Source organism: Ursus americanus, chromosome 17, assembly GCF_024610735.1.
Source record: "Ursus americanus isolate L20-20 chromosome 17, mUrsAme1.1.p, whole genome shotgun sequence".
NCBI classification, from domain to species: Eukaryota; Metazoa; Chordata; class Mammalia; order Carnivora; family Ursidae; genus Ursus; species Ursus americanus.
The window spans coordinates 45,176,020-45,194,365 of record NC_142143.1 but is presented as its reverse complement, the minus strand read 5'-3'; the positions used below and the strand labels follow the sequence as shown (position 1 = coordinate 45,194,365).

General features: G+C 43.5%; 1 protein-coding gene across 22 annotated transcripts in view; it reads right to left on the bottom strand.

Moving 5' to 3' along the window:
- The window catches only part of LOC123787133 (uncharacterized), a 190,105-nt gene that overhangs the window by 25,620 nt on the left and 146,139 nt on the right, over positions 1-18,346 (bottom strand). For 18 of the 22 annotated variants that reach the window (XM_087868947.1, XM_087868952.1, XM_087868938.1 and 15 more), the window contains one exon: positions 1,364-1,512. The exons of the other annotated variants lie outside the window; for them this stretch is intronic. The gene's annotated coding sequence lies outside the window, so the exon portion shown is untranslated. The remainder of the gene's footprint in view (positions 1-1,363; positions 1,513-18,346) is intronic. 22 annotated transcript variants of the gene reach the window in all.

Genomic DNA, 18,346 nt, shown 5'->3' with positions numbered 1-18,346 from the left:
TGGGGTTTGTGAACTCTCTTTAGTATCAGATTCATAGAATTACAGCCCTAAAAGAAGGCATGACAGATCCTCCCAAATGTGATACTGGAAACAGGAATAAAACACACAAATGTTCTAGGGGCCGGGCTTCATATGCACAAGCGTGAGAATATACGAGAAGCAGTCAAATGTGAGATAATAGGGCGGCACAGGAAATGGGTCCAAACTAGAAAATGACATGCCTAGCCCAAAAAGCAATCATACCAACTCCTAAGGACCTTATTGGCTAAATAATAAATGTCTACGGGTGAATCTGCCTGTGGAAACCAGAGTTACCATGCGAGAGATTTCACTTAGATGTCTGTAGATGGCCCATCCTAGCTCTGATTGTCAAGAAGTTCTTGGGTGTACAATATTGCTCATCCATTGTCCCTGGGGAATATCATGTCAAGGAAAACCTTCCAGTCCACGATGCTACTGTTTCTGGATCTTCATGCTTTGTTGCTTTGAGACCGAAAAGTTTTGATTTTCAGGAGTCCAAACTATTAACTTAATACATAATTGACAAGATCAGCTACGTAATTTGTGAGTCCTTTTGCAAAATGAAAATGTATGGTCTCCATTCAAAAAGCAGGGGAAAATATGATTAAAGATACTAAAATACCAGGGGCACCTGGGTGGTTCAGTCAGTTAAGCCTCTGATTCTTGATTTCCGCTCAGGTCATGGTCTCAGGGTCGCGAGATGGAGCCCCTAGTGGAGCCCCGTGTCAGGGTCCATGCTCAGTGGGGAGTTCGCGTCTCTCTCTCTCCCTCTTCCTCTGCCCCTCCACCCACTCACGCTCTCGCTCTCTAAAATAAATAAATCTTTAAAAATAAAATAATTGTTAAAAAACAATACTAAAACATTAACCTTTTTCTTTTGTGGGTTCTCTCTTGATCTGTCATGGTGTTTTATTCCGTGTGTATTTAATATTGTTAATTTCATTTAAACTAATCTGATTTAATTTAATTTTGCTATTTAATGTCATGCTCCTTTGGGTACAGGGACGCGCCCGGGGAAATGTGATCTCTGCAGGCACCTCGGGCCCCATTCCTGAGTCACTGTGTAGTACTGCGCCTGATATGTTGGGGACAGGCAAGTCCTCAAAGGCACTGCAGCCTTCCCACCAGGATGCACTTGGCTCCTGGATCAGGTGTGGGTAAGAGGCTTCCCACGGTGGAGTCGTCCACTAAACGCACTTGTGGAGCTGCCCGTCCAGGGTGGAACAGCTGCTGCCATGCCCTTCGGGGAGATGCAGCAGGGCACAGGCACCCAGCTTCAACCTTTCGGCATCCATGCCCAGACCCCGGCCAGAGTCAAAATCCCCCTACCCGGACCACCTACCTTACTTGCCACCCAGAGCACTACAGGTGGGGAGTGGGCAGCCAAGAACCCAGAGAAGCAGGAGGTGCAGAGGTGGTGGGAAGTGGGACCACATGTGAGCAGAGGCTCGAAGTGCCCTGCCCATGCTCCATTGTCCCATCAGATTTCATCTACAAAACACAAATTCAAAGATACAGTCACTAAGAATTTCAAGATGGTGACTACAGAGCCTTAACACCAAGTGTGGAGCCCTTCTGAGTGGGGGGCCCCATGCCACTGCTCTGCTGGAAAACCCATGAAGCCAACTTTAATCAGGGATCATCTACCACCCGCTAAGCCCCAGGGATGCAGTTATGATCAAAATAGACCAAATCCCTACCTGATAGAGTTTCCTTTTTAATCAAGTCCTTATTGAAATGCAGATGAGTGTGGGAGGGGTCACACCTCAATGAACAGTTTAATTATAGGGAAGGTTAGCAAATGGTCAGCTCTTGAGCCTTCCATGAAGATTTCAACTTTGCCCCGCCCTGGGTTTGGACCCTGCTCCTCCACTTTCACTAGCATGCAATTTACTCAATACATTGGGCAGTTTACTCAACACTCTTTGAGGCAGTTTCATCTGTAAAATGGGAATGATAATAGTATCCATTTCTATAGGCAAAGAGCCTAGGGGACACGTGTTCATGTTCATTATTCCTGTTTTGTAGTAGTGGGAGTGAGAGTAGTGCTACCCATTGGCTTGAGCTCAAATGACCTGAAATAAAGTGCATGAAATTGGAGAAATGACAGCAGGGAAAAGGAGACTATTCAGGTGGAGGAAGCATCTATCTCTTTGCAGCTAACTGACCCAACTTTGGGTTATTTTTCCTTATTTAATGCCAGCTGAATTCAATTGTCTCCTTTTTTTCTTCACTAAATTGACTGAATAATTTGTCGCTGTGTGAAAAAGAATCTAACAGAACAGCTTCCCTTTATTTTCGTTAAAGAAAACCTAGGTTTTAAAGTTAAGTGAAGCACAGTTTATTTCTGATTTCTAGAGGCAAGGAAATGATCATGTGTAATGGACTTTTCACTATCCTATGAGTCATGAAATTTGGCATTTATGTTCACTTCTACCACTGGCCTGTTAAGTGCATTCTCTTTAATCTCTGGAGAATTGTAGTGGTAACACTTGTCACATTCCCTACTGAAGTATTTTGAGGATTAGGTCAAATTCTTAAAATACTAGCAATTTAATAAAAGGCATTTGCTTAAAGAGGAGAAAAACCAATGCAGGAGTTGTGTTTCCTGCTTTCAAAACAGAATCCAGGAATTGTTTGGAATCCAGTTGGATTTCTACACATCTTGACTGTGACCTTCCAGAAAAGCATTCATAAGTCTGGAATTTCCCAGGATGCTTTGCCTGGAATTAGTGTTGAATTACTAGAAAATCAATATGACACGTAGTATCCATTTATGTAGATAGTGATAACACACACACACACACACACACACACACACACATCCCTCTCATTGTGGAACTCCAATTCAGGAGAAAAGGGAGTATCCTAACCAGAGATGGAAAGAATTCATTTCACAAGTTGTTCTGTGTAATCATCCCCAGTTGGAAATATAATATGATAAGACACAATTTCTATAGTTTTTATACTCATTCTGAAAATAGATTCTGTATTTTTTCAGGTTTTAAAAATTTTATTTTATTTTTAAAGATTTTATTTATTTGACAGAGAGCGTGCAAGAGGAGACTGAGAGAACAAGTGGGGGGAGAGGCAGAGGGAGAAGCAGACTTCCCACTGAGCAGGAAGCCCGACATGGGACTCGATCCCATGACTCTGGGATCATGACCTGAGCCGAAGGCAGCCACTTAACCAATTGAGCCACGCAGGGGCCCTAAGAATTGTATTTTGGATTTATTTTCATTATTCATCATGCTATTCCCTCAAGTCCTGCCTAGTATACCGTTAATATGAACTGCACCTAATCTAAATCATCTCCATTTTTTCCCTCCATCTTCCTTTCTCCTACTCCGTGTGTGTGTGTGATTTCAGCGATTTTCCTCTAACGGAAGTCTGAGCGCCTTTCTGAGAGCGTGGGTGAAATCTCCACAACTCTGGTCAGGAACCACTCCATACTGTGTGTGAGGATTTTCTTCCCTGGGTCTGTATGTTTCCACACTGTCACAAGTCCTTTTTGTGCCTGGCTGAAAGCCCGAGATATCTAGACCATCTTGTAAAATAAATCATTTCCATCTCTGGTAGTACACTCTCTGAAAATCCATGTGCTAAGAAGAGATCACAAGGTTAAAAACTCAAAGAGCTGGGGGAAGGGGAGAGAAAGAGAAGGGAGCCTGGGAAGAATGGATAGAAAACATTTGGTTCTTCATCTGGACTGAGTTAATCACTGTACCTTCAACCAGAGCCTCAAGAGACCCAAAGAGAATTCCTGGACTCTCTCAGGAAACAGATTAGTCCATCTGAGTGAAATCTTCCTTGGAAAATAAATTACAGAAAGAGAGAGAGAGAGAGAGAGAGAGAAGAATGCTTGAGGCTCCCATATGTCTCTTTCAAATGATTAATCCTCTCTCTGGAATACTTGAACATCTTCATGCCTTGGGTTTATTTTGTTTAAAAGAAAATTCAACTGACTATCTGGAACTCAGCGACCTAGATTTGGCCCAGTTTTGGATTCCTTCAGAAATTAAACAGGTAGTAATTATCAGGCACCGTAATAGAATTTTCCTATTTCTTCAAGGGAAAATGAAGAAGTGACTCAGTATCTCCTAATTTAAATTACCTCCAGTGTTAAACAAGGCTTATGAAGTCCACTGATGTTTGTCATAAAGGTTCAGAGTGCCCAGAAGTAAGCTGGCACATTCTGGTGTGTCTGTTTAGGACCAGTTACAATATTTGTGGCCTGCCTTCTACATTAGACAGAAATATCTGGAAGTTCTGTGTGTGTGTGTGTGTGTATACAGAAGAACATTTAGATGCCCTGTACTAATAGTTCTGTCCACCCTCGAAGGCCTTTATGGAGCTCCTCATTGCTAACTACTCCTCAGGAGAGGAAAATGGGAGGCCAGGAGATGGGTGAGAAGAGAGGCTAACATGTGTCTGGAGGCCCACTGGGGGCCAGGCACTGCCTTCGGCACAAAGCACAGAGGCTGAGGATCATTTGATCTCATTTCTACCACTTATTAGATAGGTGAATTCAGTAAGTTATTTAACTCCCTAAGTCCCAGTTTCTTCATCTGTAAAATAGGAAGTTTTATGTTATTTATGTTAGATAATCGCTAACATTTTTTTGAGGGCTTTTTGCACCAGGCGCTAAGTGCTTACGTGCGCACAGAACGCTATGAAGTAGGTACTAGGGATAGAAGAGAAAATTTAAATAAAGTGTTTAGCAAGTAAGTGTTCAACAAGAGCTACTATCATCATAATAATAGATCTTATTGTTATATAGTGTCTTAGAGATATAACATATCCCAAAACCCCTATAAAGTTGGTATCATCCTTCCTATTTTTTGCTCCTGAGGAAGCTAAAGGGGTTAGGTCACTTGTACATGTTTACTTAGCTGCTGAGAGAGAGAGCAGGAGGATTCAAATCCAGGGGCCTGATTTTAAACGTGTTCTCTTTTTCCTATACTACAAAATAATTTTTTTTCCCAATTCATGCTATAGAAACATTGTCTTCTGCTCCTGGCTACACGATTTCCTACTATTGTTTATGGCTCTGCCTCACAGGTCTGAACTTGCTCCCAGCAGCTTTCTTGAGAAGAGGGATCAGCCTTCCGGGGCACCTGTGCCTGAGGCCACGGGTGAGGGTATCTGCATAGATAGGTTTAGGCGTTGCTGACGTTATGCACCCAGCTCCAACTCCTTCCGGGGGGAGCTCCTGCTACCCCCACGCCACCACCACCACCATCACCTTGCCCTGACTGACCCTTGCTCATCTTCCAAGGCTTAGTTTGAGCATCATGTTCTTAGGGAGGCCCGCCCTAAACACTGACCCTCTTTTCATCTAGTCATTCATTTAGCAAATATTTATGAGGGACAACTCGATGTCAGGCACTCTTCTGGAAGCTGGAGTACAGTATTGAAACTCCCTGTCCCTGTGATGCTTCCATTTTTGTTTAAGTAAGGTTTCCCACAGCATTCTGAAATTTGCATTTATAACCTTGGGTGCTTGTGGTTATTTATTTAGATGCATTTAAATCAAGGGACACCTAGGTGGCTCAGTTGTCAAGCGTCTGCCTTCGGCTCAGGTCATGATCCCAGGGTCCTGGGATCGAGTCCCACATCGGGCTCCCTGCTCAATGGGGAGTCCGCTTCTCCCTCTGCCTGCCACTCCCCTTGCTTGTGTTCTCTCTGACAAATAAATAAATACATAAATAAAATCTTTTTAAAAAAGAATTTAAATCAATACCATTCTTCCCCATTAATTTCTAAATACAAAAAAGATACCACATGAGACTTTCTCCATTAGTTATGGAGCTTTGCACGTAGTAGGCACTCAATATGTGCTGAATGACTGACTCGCAGTGGGCACATTAATTCATCTTTTTTCCAGGAAGCACTAGCAATGGGCATTCTCGGTACGGATTCCCAGGAGCTCCTCTGGTGCTGTGAGCTCAGGCACCCAGCCTGGGAACAAGACACAAAAGGTCCATAGTCTAAAAGGGAGGGGTTCCATATTGTGAACTACTCCTTGAAAATGATCCCTCCCCTGGGGATGTGGAGACAGAAGAGTTTTCAGACAATGCTAATGCACGTATAGATTGGTACAACCATTCTGGCAAGCAATCATGCAGAGTTTAGTCAAATTAAGCATACACATATCCAGTGTTCCAACAATATAGTTCCTGGGTATATATCCCAGGGATACTCTCACACAGGTCTATGAGAAGACATGTGCAATAACGTTAAGTGCAATATTATTTGTGGGTGTCTGCCCATCGCTGGAAAGCAAATGGGTAACGTGTTGTGGAGATACAGGAGTGGCACCTTATGCAGCAGCCAGGGACAACGAATTAGCTATACATACAGCAATATGGAAGCTAGCAACATACAGCCACACTCACGTTTAGTGGAAAAGCCGGAAAACAGAATGAGATGTTTAACGTAACCATTTAGTAAGTTAAAAATCCCTGAACGCAAAACATTGTATGTTTTGCAAAAATGCTTGCAATTAAAATATGCACACTAAATACATGAAAATGATTGCCTATGATGAAAGGACCATGGGGAGCATGTGTAATAATTCCATTATTACACAAATTAATTTATAAGTCAAATAAAGGAGAGGGCTTGCATGGGCTATTGATGTCACTAAATAGAAGACTCAAAAGCAAATAAACAAAAAATGTTTTTCAGAGCATCTGCCCTGTTTGTGGCACCACTTGCCAAAGATGTCTGTCTGTTGTGTCCATTCCTGATGCTACTCGTAGGTCGTATGACTCACAGAGATACTTGGATGTGTTTTGTCTCCTCTTCTGTGATGGCCACCCTTGCTCAGTTTTTACCGTGGAAGCTGCTTGAGGACTCTGAGCTCCCAGTGAATGCTTCTGTCCAGCTTGCAGAGGAATTTGGCACAAAAAGAAGCATCATGGCGGCCGGCTCAGCTGGTTCTGCTCCAGGAAGTCACTGTGTGAATGATTCATCTCTGTCTTGCTCAAGATGCTAAAGCCCAGTCTCCCCGTCATATAGAAATGTTGACATGACCCCGGCTTTTACGTTAGTGCCTCTATGGTTCTTGGGCTGTATCTGGAGTTTCCCGGACACGGACACGTGTCTAATGTTCCTTCGTCCACCCCTAGCACTGTAGTTCCCCATCATGGACAGTGTTGTCTTGTCACAGCCCCCGAATCACTATTTCCAGAACTTTGGTGCTCCAGGCCGCAGAGAAACCGCAGCAGGACGGTGTGCAGTTGGGCCCTCTCTGTATGCACCAGGCAGCCAGGCTTCTCAGAGGGCCGCACTCTCCGGTGTAAAAGCTGTTGGTGAAATAGTCTGAGGGGCACCTAGACCATATTTTGGAAGCTCTACGCCCAGAGACTGAGAGAACAGCCTGGAAAAGCCAGACTGAGGGAAATGTGGGCTGGATAGAACGCAGTACGCCATTGTACTGAACCAGTCTAGCTCGGAACAGAGACAGAGCCCATACGAAGGTGTCAGGAGGGCCCCGTGGCTCCACGCACACATTCCCAAAGGGCCTCAAATTTTGATTTTGGATATTTTGATTTCTGATATTATCTCCAAAGGTGTATACAGCCAGATAGAGTTGGAAGAGGAGGAACTTCGTGATACTACTTTAAATCTGTGGCCAATTACGGGACTGCACTCTACTACTGAACTGTGCTCTCTGCCGCGGGACGGTCTGCATACAGTGCAAGTAGACCTTCCCCATGAATCCGATTTGTTAGAGAGAACTATAGAGAATGCTTTTCTTGATGATAAAAACAGTAATTTGTTAAATGTAAATAGTTCTAATAGACTACAAAGTTTGGAACCCTCTTTAGTTTTTTCACCTTTAAAAAACATACACATGTATGCTAAGAGCTTCAAAAGAAAATGGAAATAACCTGAATACCTCAACTTCTGAGAAGCCTATGGTAGAGAACCCATCACAGCAGATGTCATGAAAAAAAAAGTGGTATTAAAAAAAAAAAAGAAAGAAAGAAAAAGAAAAAAAGGGTATCAGAATTAACTAGAGGGTTAAAACTAAAGGAAGAGGATAACCAGCTCTCACTAGCTAGTTCTTGGAGAATTTTTGTTTATGTAATTTTTTTTCTAATTAAGAAAATAATGCATACTTATTCCTGAAAATTCAGAAAGTACAGAGAAATACAAAGATTAAAATTAAGCTGACACTACTCAAAAATAATTTCTGTAAAAATTGTCCTGTTCAGATTTGTTCTGTGTGCATGCTTACACACACACACACACACACACACACACACACACACACGCACACACATGTCCCCCTCCCTAGTAGAATCAGAGGTCACATAGCTTTTTTCCACTTACAAGTCTATAAACATCTCTTTTTCCATGTCTACAAATACAGAGCCATAACATTCTAATTCATGGCTTCATATTTCTCATTGTGTAGATATGCCATAATCATTTAACAAAATTCCTATTGATAAATGCTCAGGTCACTTCAAATTTATCAGTACTGTAAACTCTCTGGTAATTACCAACCTGTTTGTTTATATTAACACATTTATCCAACTATTTCCTTAAGGCAAATTTCCAGGGGCTGGACTTCTAAGACAAAGACTTTTATTTTTATTTTTTTAATTTGTTTTGTATTTAAATTCAATTAATTAACATATAATATATTGTTTCAGGGGTACAGGCCTGTGATTCATCAGTCTTATAATACCCCGTGCTCATTACAACACATACCTTCCCCAATGTCCATCATCCAGTTACCCCATCCCTCCAATCCCCTCCCTTCCAGCAAAGACTTTTTTTAAAAAAGGCTTTTCTATATGTTGCCAATTTTTTCTCCAGGAACGTTCCTTCCTCCATCAAGGTTGCACCAATTTACACTTCCATCCGAAGCTCCCCAAACTCCCACCAGCACTAGACACCATCGGTATCAGTCTTTTTGATCATTCCCACTGTGACATCTGGTTCTTCTTTGGAAGCCTGGGCTCCATCACCAATAGCTTGACCTTTTCCAAGGTTAAGCAGGCAGGGCACTGTATTATTTAAAGAGCTAAAGATTTGTTCCCAAGGGGACAAATCAACTTTCTCCATAAGCCAGTGAATGTTCATCCTGGTCTTCAAGGTTGAACTAAATTTTCCTTTAAACGTGTGCTTGGATTTCTGAGTTTTACTGGCAAGGATAGATTGGACTTATTTCAAAGCTGAGTAAAATTAATGGCCAAGTGAAGGCTCATCTGTGGTCAGGGCTGACCTAAACTGGAAAATCATTGTCAGGACACCACTCAGTTGCACCCAGGTCACCAACCATCTGATTTATCTTAGAACTTAAGGTACACAAAGTTATTTATGTTCTTGAAAATCTGTCTTTTGTTCTTTCATCCTATTTGTTTAAGGCATTTATCATTTTTTTGTTAATGAAACATCTCACTTAGGGCTGGAAATATTAATATGTTTCATCAAGTTTTTTTTACTAAAGTAGTAGTAAGGTAATTACAGAAATTATGACATTTAATTTCCTAGAAATAATTTAACCTTATAATTTGTGCTTTTTTTTCATTTCTGAATATTCTGAACATTACTTCCATAAATACACACACACAAACACACGCAAAACCAAAGTAAATTTTTTTCCTCCAGGAGTCACTGTCTTCTCAAGAATTAATTTTCTGTGCCTTATTTTAAAAATGGTTAAAATAGAGCTCCTAGCTTTGTCCTGCCAGCTCCTGAGATGGAGAAGACACTTGTCAGCTTAGACTTGCCCCATGTCCCTCAAGGGTGGAGCCAGCCCAGGGCTCCACTAATCCTCATGTGACCCAGGTGCCTCTTTTTCGGCTGATTTTTGGCAATAAGTTGCAAGTGCTACTCAACCTATTTGCACATTTTATGGAGTTCCTTTAAAAAGATAAAGTTGTAAATGTGACCTTGACCATCCTAGGGTGAGTCTGCTGGATGGCTTGTAGGGCCCATGAATGGGGGGAAGAAAAGGGAAAGATGGGCTGGCCACAAGCAATGGCTGAAGGAGGATAAATACAGGCGTTGGTGGCGAACGATCAGGATTATTTCCTGCACACAAGACCCACGATTTCAAACGAGGGTCGCAGAGGCTAAGAGAATAGACGTTTGAATTAGGCAAAAATGAATCCAAATCCTAGCCAGCTCTGCCATGTTACCACTATGTGACCTTGACCATGTTATTTTTCTTTTCTAAGCATTAATAATATAATTTACTTTTGGATCGTTTTAAGGATTAAATGAGCAAATGTATATAAAGCTCTTAAGATAGCACTCAGTGCAAAAACTTCTCAGTAATGAGAATTGTTATTGCTTTTCATTGAGACGTGGGGTCATGTTTCCCAACTTCGGCGCTACTCAATATGTTATACTTCGAGGCAGCGTTGGGCAAACTGTAAGCCCATGGGCCAAATCCAGCCCACTGTCTGATTTTGCACAGCCTGTGAGCTCAGCACGGTTTTTACATTTATAAATGGTTGGAAAAAGATCAAAAGAAGAACAATATTTTGTGACATGTAAAAATGATATGAAATTCAAATTTCAGTGTCCATAAATACAATTCTGTCAGAATACAGCCACAGCAAATGGTTACATACTATCTATGGTTACTGTTGTGCCACAAAGACAGACTTGCATAGTAGCCACAGTGACCAGAAGGCCTGCAAAGCTGACAATACTGACTCTCTGGCCCTTTACAGAACATTTGCCAACCCCTCCTTAGGGAGTAGTTGACCATGGAGCATGTGAGGACTTTGGTCCCTGTGTGGGGCCCAGGAGGGTGTGGCGCTCTGTCCCCTTGCACACGTTTTGGCTCATTCTTGCTAATGGAGCCATTTGATCAGAGCTCTTCCCTGCAACCCAGAAGGACCATCCTTGGCGATGGTGTGCTAGCAAATACTTAACAACAGGCTTTACAGAAGGAAAAGGAGCCCTGATATGTACCACTGGCTGACGTGAATGGTTTCAATAATCATGCCAAGGCTGACTTTAAGCTACCAACGTGTCATCAGCTGGCTAGCAATAAATAAATAAATAAATAATCTTTATTTATTTATTTATTTATTTATTTTTAGAGAAAGAGAGCACACAATGGGGTGGCGCAGAGGGAGAGGGAGAGAAAGTCTTAAGCAGACTGCATGCTGAGCACAGAGCCTGATGTGGGGCTTGATCTCACGACCCTGAGATCATGACCTGAGCTGAAAACAAGAGCCCTTGGCTTAACAGACTGTGCCATCCAGGCGCCGCTGGCTTGCAAAATTTTTAAGACTCTGTTGGTTCTCGTGAGCCATGCCAGCCAGCAATAGCACAACGTTGCCCTTGACCTCCATGGCAGCTGCCGCCTAGAGTTCCGGAGGGTCATGTCTTTACTGCACATGGGGACCTGGATTGGTTACTGAGTAACCAAGGAGGGGGCTTGACTTAGGTTTCTGTGAGGGGCTTATCCCAGAATATATGTGATTCAGAAATACTGATCATCTCTGAGAGATTCGGTACAGAGAAAGCTGACACACATGTGAAGAGAGAACGTGCTGTGAGCAAAGTTGGCGAGTAATATGGTAAGAGATCTGGTACATTTGGTTTGATTGGAAGATACCAGGGATGATACAAACCCTACAGATTCGTCTATCTTACCTCCCTCTCCCTGATTCTGGCCTTTTTCTGAGCATGGCTGAAGGAGTGAGCCACAAGGATATCTCAGGAGAGAGCTCCAGCTGAGGGAGAATAGCAAGTGCAAAGGTCCTGGGGTGATTGCCTCTTATTTACTTCCTCCTCTGTTATTTCTGTGGGCCCTGACCCTTCAACTCAGCTTTTACTTTTGGAAAGTATTGGGTTGATTGTTTACACATTGATTAGACATGAGCTTCTAGAGGCTAGAACTCTCTTATTTGTCTTTGTATCCCTAGTGCCTCACACAATGCTAGTTATATGGGGTGCGCAATAAACAGGGCATTTCATACAACACCTGATTAATCTAACTCCCTCTCTATGCCTAGTCTCTGTATTCTTTCCAGCAATTTGTTTAGGGTTTCGGAGAGAGACTCGTATCTCCACAAAACAAACACTTCCACAGTGCCACGAAACCCGTTCTTCACATGGCTCAGGCAGAGATGTGGGAGTTAAGACAGAAGCACAGCAAGGGTTATTAAACAAATGTTTGCCCACAAGTGCACAGAGCTGTAGAAGAGGCCTGAGGCTCTCTGGCAGTTTTCCACTTTCAGATCAAGTCAGAAGATGGAGGGTGGAAAAAGACAGACTGCCGTTTCCCCCTATTTGACCAGTGGGTGAAAATTCAAGAAAAGCAACCCTGGCGAAAGAAAGCCGTCTGAAGAGTTTCATTTAGTCCTCTTTCTTCAAGTGCCAATCCGTCTCACACTCATCTTTCTCTCTCTCTTTTTAAGATTTTATTTATTTATTTGAGACAGAGCAAGAGTGAGAGAGACACAGAGCACAAGCAGGGGGAGCAGCAGGCAGAGAGAGAAGGGAGCCCAGCTGAGCAGGGAGCCCGACATGGGGCTCAATCCCAGGACCCTGGCATCATGACCCGAGCTGAAGGCAGACGCTTAACCTACTGAGCCACCCAGGCGCCCCCTCATGTTTCTCCCTTGCTCCTGCCCCTCACGTCTTCCCTCTGCCTATCGATTTATCACTTTCTTGTGGTCAGTGACTTGCTACAGAGGCAGGCAGCCTGGACGGTGCGTGATGTGGCATCAGGCCCAGGCTGTTTCCCCTACGAGATCAGGGCTGTGCAGGGCCAGCTATAGTAAGAACTTTGGGGCAGGAAATACATTGACTCATAAAGAGTTATTTTTGCATTCCTTGTTTTTCTGATTATAACCATATTCCAAAACATACTTGGATTGGAGCTTTAAAAAGCTTGATGCATAAAAGCCCACAGAGTGTTCTGAGCGCAGGATAATTTTAGTTCAGACCACTGGTCAGGCTAATAAGCAAGGGCACTTTCCACTTTAGGTTCCCATTCCTCCTCAGTTTGAATGGAAGGCAAACTTCTGATTTGCCTGTGGTTTGTGTGCTCACTTATTTTGCTCAGAATACTCTGGAAGGCTTTGCTGGGTGAGGGAGGTGAGCCCTTGGTTAACACAGGCAGGCCACACCAAATCAAAGATTTATTTCGTTGGAGCCAGTTTCCAGTGCTGGCTTCCTCAGGGACTCTTGAATAAGGATCCATACGGGGCCAGGAAATGTGTTTCTTCATCTTCACTTTTCCTAAGTGTGTGTGTGTGTGTGTGTATTTTTAGTGTTGGTATTATAGAGAAAGAGATAAAGAATGACTACAGAGCCATCCAAGCGTTACCTAAAATTCACCACAGTTCAATGTAAATACGATATTTCATCAATTCAATGGCATACGTTTTTTCACATTTTAATATTTTGATTATCAGAATGAGCCTCACAATCTACAATATACCATAGTTTAAGCGGTAGTTACGAGTAATTTTCTTAGTAATACACAGGATTAGCGGTGTGTGTGACAATCAATGGCATCTTAGCCTCAATGGCATACAGACTCTGACTTGGATACTTTGCGCCCGTAGCGAAGGCAGAGCACAGCTGTCGAAGTCCTCAAAGGTCATAGAGTCAAGGTACTGCTCCACGAAAGCCCATTGGTGTCATCCTCGGTGTTACTGCTTGAATGTTCTGCTGTGTCTCTCTACATTATCTAGCTCACAGTTACTGAGTTCTTACTAGTGTCAGGCAATACTCTGAGCACATCAGATATCCACACTCCAAATTCCAGGAAGAAAATGGTGGGGCACCTGGGGGGCTCAGGTGGTTAAGTGTCTAACTCTTGATTTCAGCTCAGGTCATGATCTCAGGGCAGCGGGATCAAGCCCAGCAACAGGCTCTGGGCTAGGTGTGGAGCCTGCTTGGGGTTCTCTCTCTTGCTCTCTCTCTGCCCCTCCCTCTCTACCTTCCCCCGCTCTAAAAATAAATAAATAAACAAATAAATAAATGGATGTATACATAAATTAATTAAATAAACAGGGAAAATGACATAGAAAGACTTGTTAACCAGGTATAAAGCTGATAATTACTAACTAAAAGAGTAAAAAGAAGACTCGAAGTTTCAAGGAGGCAGCAGCTATAGGAAGCAGGTACCACCGCTAGGACTGGGGAAACAAAGGGCAGAGGCTGGGATCATCAAACTTCAGACCCAAATCTCGGGCCTCTGCTGCCGCTGAGGCATCTGAGGGGGGCCCAGAGGTGCTGGAGCAACTGCAAACTGGGTTTCGTTGCTGCGATAGGAGAGAACCGCTCGTGGCTCGCGTGAAGAAGCTTTGAGGAAAATCATGCCATCGGGAACAAGCCCCTTCCTCCTCCCCAGCCAGCCGGCAGAGCCGACGTGTGGTCGCAGCCCCAGCATCACGGAGCAGAATACAGAGGGCTGGTCTGAAGAGAAAAATAGCTAAATATCCGGAGCCTGGCCTTACTTTTACATATGAAGAGATTGAGACACAAAAATACTGGAAGTAGGGAGTACGTTACTCCCAATCGCACAAATCTGGAGATAGAAAGCTAGGATCTGAACCCAGAGCCACCTGATTCCAAACTCTGCATGCTTAATGAGTACACAGACGTCCTTCTTAGCTGTCGTCTTCTCTGTGTTTCTTTATCTCCCTCCTTCATTTACTTGGACAACAGTTATTTCTTGAGCATCTACTCTCTGTCAGGCACTGTGCTTGGCTCTGGGGAGAATAGGGGCCAACAAATCAGACACAGGACTTGTCCTCAGGGAGCTGACAGTCTAGCTCGATTTCTGCAGGTAGTATTTTGTTGTTCCTGTGGTGCTCGTTCTCTCTCTTTCTCTTAGTGTCAGAGCGTCTAGTCTGCGAGTGTATATTCCTTTCTTTTTCATAATTTAATATCTGCCCTTCTCTGCCTTGCTGTCTCCATCTCTTCACATTTTTTTTAATCTATTCAGGTCCCTTTTTCTTCTAATGTTATCATGCTTTTTCCTTCCTCATGTTTTTCTTCCTATTAATGGCCGCAATATAGACCCGAGTGGAGGTTCTGTTTGCATTTCCTCTTTTGACAATATTCACAAGCTTTGTTACTAAAATTTTTTAAGGGAATGAGTGAAATAGTGTACAGTTCTCTATCTTGAAACACGGACAAATAAATCTAATTGAGCAGGCTTTTGCTTTTTGGTCTTTTATTTTCTTATGTGGCTAGCTTCTCCAAGGGAATCAGTCATTAAGAGAGTAATGCAATAGATCAAAGAAAACAAAACATTTATAATAGTTTTTACAAGCAGGACTTCCAACCTACCAGTCATGCCAGCAAATTCCTTTCTGTTTAAAGAGTGACCCTGTGTATAGTGGTTAAGCCTGGGGAACCAGACTACCTGGAATCTGGACCACAGGTCTTCCATTTTCTAGCTTCATAACATCAGGCAAGTTACTCAGTCTCTATGCCTTGATTTTCCTACCTGCAAAATGGGGAGGATAATATTAGCACCTACCTCAATGGGTTTTGGGGAGGATTAAGTGAATTAGTATATAAAGACATTCAGAAGAAAGGTGTAATAGATGTAATTAGCTAGCATTATTATTTATAACACAAATTATACCATGGAAATAATGGCCCCTACTCCCACAATCCTTTTATTCTGTTTCTCTATGTTCTAGAGTACTGTTCTCCTGTACGTTTGAGTTATGAGCTCTTCTTTCTGTGGTTCTGCTCCCGTAAGTATGAGGAAATACATGATGCCAAACAACTACCGAGTTGGTCAGTTCGTTCTGGTTGCATATGACAGAAAACCAATGCAGCTTAACCGACAAGGGTTACATAACTGGGAAGTCTGGGACTAGAACTAGTAGCGATGAGTGGTTTCAGGGCCTCCAATAAGATCATCAGGAGGCTTGCCCCATGTTAGTCTCTCATTGTGGTTTCCATTGGCTTCATTCCCTCCTACTGCAGTCAAGCTTTTGCCAAGTGGTGAAAATGATGTCCTCCAGCAACCCATGCTTTTCATCTTTCCAGTTGTCCTGTGATGTCACACTAAAAGCACTCCTTTATGACAACCTAGAAGCATCTCAGATGGAGGCCTGTCCTCGTGAATCTGAGCTCTCCTGGATAACTCTACGCCTGGGGATTGGGGCAGCCTTGCTCTCTTCTGTTTATTTGGAATGTTAATCCCGGTGTCCTGGCCCAGATAGCATATGTCTCCTTCATCATTTTTTTTCAGGTGGGCTTGGGTGTCATCATATACAGAGGACTCTTGGTGGCTGATCATTCTGACCCAGCATTCCCATGCTTGGCCAGTGTATTAGGTCCTCACCATGACCTGCCCGCACGACACTGGTACTGTGTCTGCCTAAGGATGGATTGCACTTTAAAGATGGCCTTGCATGGCAGCACTGGACAGGAACAAAGTGTAGGGAGGTAATCAATTTTTAGGCATTGGGGCATTTTTTGCCAATTCAAATTTTAGTGTTCTCAAACATCATATTCCATTTCGGCCCACTTCTTCCCTCTCCTCATATCTCATATCTGTCATTTTGCCTTTTTTTTTTTTTTAAATAAACTCTTTTCTAGTTAAGCAGATGCTAGATGGCTGGGGAACATATTTTCCAAAGATCTATTCTAATCTCTGAACCTCTTTAGTTACTGAATTCAGCAATATAAAGAATTTTATGAAATGCCCAAATTTTCTAAAATTGTATAGAGCCTTGCCATGTGCTTAGGTGGTTTCTATCGTTTATTTTAAAAAGTAGCTCTTAAAGGGTTAAGGGTTAGAATATAAGTATCTAGTCACACAGCTCTTAGTTCTCAAAAATATCCGAAGAAGTTAATGACCAGGCCACCACTGTGTTTCTAATCCTAGAGGGCTGCTTGGACTTGGGGGCATGTGACGATTTCCTGTTCTCTGGTGTCCTCGTGCCTTGCTGACACAGCCCAATCCCAAGGTCTGAGCTACAGTCCCGCAGTTCCCCCACCACAGTGCACAGAGCTCTAGCAAAGCAAAGAGGCCGGATTCCTCAGAGTGGGGCTGAGCCCTGAGAAACTGGGTGGAACCCAAGGAGCCTGTCAACCCTCCAGTTTCTGGAGCTCTGAGAGCGGAGGGAGCATGGGTTAGGGACAGCAGCATCTGGTCTCTGAAAGGCTGGAAGCCTTGGCCACCAGAGGCTGGAGTTCCGCAAGGGTCTCTGGCTCCAGGAAGAGGAACTGGGTAGCCAGGACAGCTGCGTGGAGCTCTGAAAAGTTAGGCCTTGCCAAGGGCTTCCTGGTGTGCCGTGCTGGACGTGCAGGCCGAGGCTCCCAGGAGGCCCTCTGCGAAGCTGGCTGAACCTGAGCCGATGGCTGATGCTTCGGCGTCCACCACTACAGTGACCCCTGGAGTTTATTTCCCATGGAGGTGGAGACCGACAGAGGTGGCTTGTACCCAAGGTGTTACCCTTCCCGAAGCCTGGAGGCTGGGGGCTGGCTGTGCAGGAGGAGGACGGAGGGCCAGGAAGCCCTGTCTTCTGAGCCACCTGGGCCGGCCACGCAGGCTGGGGCCGTGTTTACGAAGTGGACGTGAGTGGGGGGAGGGAAGGAGAGCGCCCGGCTCTCTTGTCACTTCTCAGGAGGTCGCAATGGTGCCTGAGGAAAGTCATGTTTCATTTCTGACAAAACTTGGTCGAGGGCCACAAAAGTAATTCATTTTGGGAATCTTTTTGGAAGGGAGAAATACAAAATGTTCTAATTCATCTGCTTTAAAATTAAAAGCAGGGACCATATGAGTGTCCAGGAAAAACAGCAATAAAAAACACATATAGCAGTTCCCCACTTATTAAACTTTGGACAGGGATGACATGTCAAAATAAAAAAACAATTTGAACGTTCTAAAACTTTTTTTTAAAAGATTTTATTTATTTATTCAACAGAGATAGAGACAGCCAGCGAGAGAGGGAACACAAGCAGGGGGAATGGGAGAGGAAGAAGCAGGCTCATAGCGGAAGAGCCTGATGTGGGGCTCAATCCCATAACGCCGGGATCACGCCCTGAGCCGAAGGCAGACGCTTAACCGCTGTGCCACCCAGGCGCCCCCCGTTCTATAACATTTTTGTTTTAACGTTTACAAACAGCTATTTCTCTGCCTGAGTATCTGGAGTGCTCTGGAGTACCTGAATCATCTTTTGGTGAACTGGCATCGCCCTTATCGACATCATTTACAGGAAATATTTTCAGACTCGGATTTTTGCTAATTTTCTTTCCCTCATCTCTGTCGGTCTTTCACTTACTGCTGCCATGAATGTTCTCTTCTAGAAGCAGACTACATTCCCTCTTTTTTTTTGTTTCAGTTTTTTGTTGCTAC